Genomic DNA, 6165 nt, shown 5'->3' on the forward strand with positions numbered 1-6165 from the left:
AGGTAGACTGTATGGAGATGATCTTCTGCTGGAGGGTGAAGGTAGACTGTATGGAGATGATCCTCTGCTGGAGGGTGAAGGTTGACCGTATGGAGATGATCCACTGCTGGAGGGTGAAGGTTGACCGTATGGAGATGATCCTCTGCTGGAGGGTGAAGGTAGACCGTATGCAGATGATCCTCTGCTGGAGGGTGAAGGTTGACCGTATGGAGATGATCCTCTGCTGGAGGGTGAAGGTTGACCGTATGGAGATGATCCTCTGCTGGAGGGTGAAGGTAGACCGTATGCAGATGATCCTCTGCTGGAGGGTGAAGGTAGACCGTATGGAGATGATCCTCTGCTGGAGGGTGAAGGTAGACCGTATGGAGATGATCCTCTGCTGGAGGGTGAATGTTGACCGTATGGAGATGATCCTCTGCTGGAGGGTGAAGGTATCTCTGGAAGACTGAAACAGGTTTCCCTCAAGAATTTCCCTGTATTTAGCGCCATTCATCATTCCTTCAATTCTGACCAGTTTCCCAGTCCCTGCCGATGAAAAACATCCCCACAGCATGATGCTGCCACCACCATGCTTCACTGTGGGGATGGTGTTCTCGGGGTGATGAGAGGTGTTGGGTTTGCGCCAGACATAGCGTTGTCCTTGATGGCCAAAAAGCTAAATTTTAGTCTCATCTGACCAGAGTACCTTCTTCCATATGTTTGGGGAGTCTCCCACATGGCTTTTGGCGAACACCAAAAATGTTTTCTTATTTCTTTCTTTAAGCAATGTCTTTTTTCTGGCCACTCTTCCGTAAAGCGCAGCTCTGTGGAGTGTATGGCTTAAAGTAGTCCTATGGACAGATACTCCAATCTCCGCTGTGGAGCTTTGCAGCTCCTTCAGGGTTATCTTTGGTCTCTTTGTTGCCTCTCTGATTAATGCCCTCCTTGCCTGGTCCGTGAGTTTTGGTGGGCGGCCTTTCTTGGCAGGTTTGTTGTGGTGCCATATTCTTTCCATTTTTTAATAATGGATTTAATGGTGCTCCGTGGGATGTTCAAAGTTTCTGATATTTTTTTTATAACCCAACCCTGATCTGTACTTCTCAACAACTTTGTCCCTGACCTGTTTGGAGATCTCCTTGGACTTCATGGTGCCGCTTGCTTGGTGGTGCCCCTTGCTTAGTGGTGTTGCAGACTCTGGGGCCTTTCAGAACAGGTGTATATATACTGAGATCATGTGACAGATCATGTGACACTTAGATTGCACACAGGTGGACTTTATTTAGCTAATTATGTGACTTCTGAAGGTAATTGGTTGCACCAGATCTTATTTAGGGGCTTCATAGCAAAGGAGGTGAATACATATGCACGCACCACTTTTCCGTTATTTATTTTGTATAATTTTTTGAAACTAGGTATTTTTTTCATTTCACTTCACCAATTTTGACTATTTTGTGAATGTCCATTACATGAAATCCAAATAAAAATCCATTTAAATTACCTAGATTACTTATTAGATTATCCTCTGCTGGAGGTTCATCTTGTATAGCGACACCCCCGTCAAATCTCAGCCCTGGGATGGAGCTGGTGGAGTTGTATGAGGGCCATGAAGCAGATGACACCACGGAGGAACCAATGTGTTACCTGACTCTGTGTGGACATCACGTGTAAAGGAACCAATGTGTTACTTGACTCTGTCTCCTATACACGTGATGTCTACACAATGTGTTACCTGACTGTGTATACGTCACATGTAAAGGAGACAATGTGTTTCCTGACTCTGGTTCCTTTACACGTGATGTCTACACAGAGTCAGGTAACACATTGTCTCCTTTACACGTGATGTCTACACAGTCAGGTAACACATTGGTTCCTTTACACGTGATGTCTACACAGTCAGGTAACACATTGGTTACTTTGATATTCTCTTACCTAATTGAAATAAGTACCACCTTGTAACCAACATCAGAGAAGGCATGTTTGCAGCGGGGCGTGGTTTATACAGTGCATTCAGAAAGTATTCAGACCCCATGACTTTCTCTGCATTTTGTTACGTTACGTCGGAATACTTATGTAAATAAGCTATTTTTTCCCTATTTTTTATAAATGTGCAAACATTTCTAAAAACCTGTTTTCATTTTGTCATTATGGGGTATTGTGTGTAGATTGAAATTAACAAAATGTGGAAGGAGGGAAGGGGTCTGAATACTTTCTGAATGCACTGAACTAGATAGCTACTCTACTGGTGCCACAACTTGACTGTAGGGTGTCAGCAAATATGATTAAAAGTTTACCCTACTCATCTATGGCAAAGATACTTATGTTTCCACTTTCATCTGTGTCTGGTGTTAGCTAGTTACTGGCTAGCTAGGTCTTCATCTGTCTGGTGTTAGCTAGTTACTGGCTAGCTAGGTCTTCATCTGTCTGGTGTTAGCTAGTTACTGGCTAGCTAGGTCTTCATCTGTCTGGTGTTAGCTAGTTACTGGCTAGCTAGGTCTTCATCTGTGTCTGGTGTTAGCTAGTTACTGGCTAGCTAGGTCTTCATATGTCTGGTGTTAGCTAGTTACTGGCTAGCTAGGTCTTCATCTGTATCTGGTGTTAGCTAGTTACTGGCTAGCTAGGTCTTCATCTGTCTCTGGTGTTAGCTAGTTACTGGCTAGCTAGGTTTTCATCTGTCTGGTGTTAGCTAGTTACTGGCTAGCTAGGTCTTCATCTGTATCTGGTGTTAGCTAGTTACTGGCTAGCTAGGTCTTCATCTGTCTGGTGTTAGCTAGTTACTGGCTAGCTAGGTCTTCATCTGTCTGGTGTTAGCTAGTTACTGGCTAGCTAGGTCTTCATCTGTCTGGTGTTAGCTAGTTACTGGCTAGCTAGGTCTTCATCTGTGTCTGGTGTTAGCTAGTTACTGGCTAGCTAGGTCTTCATCTGTGTCTGGTGTTAGCTAGTTACTGGCTAGCTAGGTCTTCATCTGTCTGGTGTTAGCTAGTTACTGGCTAGCTAGGTCTTCATCTGTGTCTGGTGTTAGCTAGTTACTGGCTAGCTAGGTCTTCATCTGTATCTGGTGTTAGCTAGTTACTGGCTAGCTAGGTCTTCATCTGTATCTGGTGTTAGCTAGTTACTGGCTAGCTAGGTCTTCATCTGTCTGGTGTTAGCTAGTTACTGGCTAGCTAGGTCTTCATCTGTATCTGGTGTTAGCTAGTTACTGGCTAGCTAGGTCTTCATCTGTATCTGGTGTTAGCTAGTTACTGGCTAGCTAGGTCTTCATCTGTATCTGGTGTTAGCTAGTTACTGGCTAGCTAGGTCTTCATCTGTCTGGTGTTAGCTAGTTACTGGCTAGCTATGTCTCCATCTGTCTGGTGTTAGCTAGTTACTGGCTAGCTAGGTCTTCATCTGTCTGGTGTTAGCTAGTTACTGGCTAGCTAGGTCTTCATCTGTATCTGGTGTTAGCTAGTTACTGGCTAGCTAGGTCTTCATCTGTCTGGTGTTAGCTAGTTACTGGCTAGCTATGTCTCCATCTGTCTGGTGTTAGCTAGTTACTGGCTAGCTAGGTCTTCATCTGTCTGGTGTTAGCTAGTTACTGGCTAGCTAGGTCTTCAGCCAGCATGGAACAAAAGGGGCGGAAGGGTCGTTGTCATGTCAACACATCTATCAGTGCTGCTGTAAATTGCATCACAGGAGACATGCCAAACAGGATATGTGTGTGTGTGTATATATTTATATACACATACATATACACACACACACAGTGAGGGGAAAAAAGTATTTGATCCCCTGCTGATTTTGTACGTTTGCCCACTGACAAAGAAATGATCAGTCTATAATTTCAATGGTAGGTTTATTTGAACAGTGAGAGACAGAATAACAACAAAGAAATCCAGAAAAACGCATGTCAAAAATGTTATCAATTGATTTGCATTTTAATGAGGGAAATAAGTATTTGACCCCTCTACAAAACATGACTTAGTATTTGGTGGCAAAACCCTTGTTGGCAATCACAGAGGTCAGATGTTTCTTGTAGTTGGCCACCAGGTTTGCACACATCTCAGGAGGGATTTTGTCCCACTCCTCTTTGCAGATCTTCTCCAAGTCCTTAAGGTTGAGGCTGACGTTTGGCAACTCGAACCTTCAGCTCCCTCCACAGATGTTCTATGGGATTAAGGTCTGGAGACTGGCTAGGCCACTCCAGGACCTTAATGTGCTTCTTCTTGAGCCACTCCTTTGTTGCCTTGGCCGTGTGTTTTGGGTCATTGTCATGCTGGAATACCCATCCACGACCAATTTTCAATGCTCTGGCTGAGGGAAGGAGGTTCTCACCCAAGATTTGACGGTACATGGCCCCGTCCATCGTCCCTTTGACGCGGTGAAGTTGTCTTGTCCCTTTAGCAGAAAACCACCCCCAAAGCATAATGTTTCCACCTCCATGTTTGACGGTGGGGATGGTGTTCTTGGGGTCATAGGCAGCATTCCTCCTCCTCCAAACACAGCGAGTTGAGTTAATGCCAAAGAGCTCCATTTTGGTCTCGTCTGACCACAACACACTCACCCAGTTCTCCTCTGAATCATTCAGATGTTTATTGGCAAACTTCAGCCGAGCATGTATATGTGCTTTCTTGAGCAGGGGGACCTTGCAGGCGCTGCAGGATTTCAGTCCTTCACGCGTAGTGTGTTACCAATTGTTTTCTTGCTGACTATGGTCCCAGCTGCCTTGAGATCATTGACAAGATCCTCCCGTGTAGTTCTGGGCTGATTCCTCACCGTTTTCATGATCATTGCAACTTCACGAGGTGAGATCTTGCATGGAGCCCCAGGCCGAGGGAGATTGACAGTACTTTTGTGTTTCTTCCATTTGCGAATAATCGCACCTGTTGTCACCTTCTCACCAAGCTGCTTGGCGATGGTCTTGTAGCCCATTCCAGCCTTGTGTAGGTCTACAATCTTGTCCCTGACATCCTTGGAGAGCTCTTTGGTCTTGGCCATGGTGGAGAGTTTGGAATCTGATTGATTGCTTCTGTGGACAGGTGTATTTTATACAGGTAACAAACTGAGATTAGGAGCACTCCCTTTAAGAGTGTGCTCCTAATCTCAGCTCGTTACCTGTATAAAAGACACCCGGGAGCCAGAAATCTTTCTGATTGAGGGGGTCAAATACTTATTTCCCTCATTAAAATGTAAATCAATTTATAACATTTTTGACATGCGTTTTTCTGGATTTATTTGTTGTTATTCTGTCTCTCATTGTTCAAATAAACCTACCATTAAAATTATAGACTGATCATTTCTTTGTCAGTGGGCAAACGTACAAAATCAGCAGGGGATCAAATACTTTTTTCCCTCACTGTGTGTGTGTGTGTGTGTATATATATAATATTTTTTTTATTATTATATATATTTTTTAAACAGCATTAGCTAGTTTTCCATACAATTTGCGACAGATGTTCATGGTTGATATTCTAAAATCTGCATAAAATAATATGCGCATTTTCCCACCAGAGATGTGTTTCCATCAAACTGACTTACTGCAGATAAAAGTCGATGCGTGATGACGTAGGGAACATAAAAAATAACGTTCGCGGTTAAATTCAAATGTACCAAATAAAAAATACAAAGTTAAATGGGTTTCCACCATATTTTCAACTCTACTGATTGTTTTGTCACCAAGACTTTTGCGTTTTATATAGCAAACGTGCCCACTATGGTCTTGACACTCTATCCAACTGCTCAACAGCGTCTACCTACATAACGAAATCATGGATAAGAGCGATCTTTTTTTTTATTCGTCGGACAGCAGCCACATCGATTATCACGTCACCAGAATAAGACCCTCAATATTTCTTTATGCACTTTCACCACCCTGTAAAGTTCATAACCTATAGTCAACAATACAGTCGTAGTGGGAGGACCACACAACACGTCACTGGACTCCAAGTTTACTTCCATATCACGGGTATTATAATCAGTGCTTCTCCTACTGATGGGGTTTAATTCCCTATTAAATAGCCAGCATCAGCTGCGCAGAAGTGAGTAGTGATGGGTGGTGCTACACCAGACCCCGTCGCCAGACCCCAAGTCATTATTGGGTGGTGCTACACCAGACCCCGTCGCCAGACCCCAAGTCATTATTGGGTGGTGCTACACCAGACCCCGTCGCCAGACCCCAAGTCATTATTGGGTGGTGCTACACCAGACCCCGTC

Source organism: Coregonus lavaretus, assembly GCF_964263955.1.
Source record: "Coregonus lavaretus genome assembly, contig: HAP1_SCAFFOLD_340, whole genome shotgun sequence".
Taxonomy (NCBI): domain Eukaryota; kingdom Metazoa; phylum Chordata; class Actinopteri; order Salmoniformes; family Salmonidae; genus Coregonus; species Coregonus lavaretus.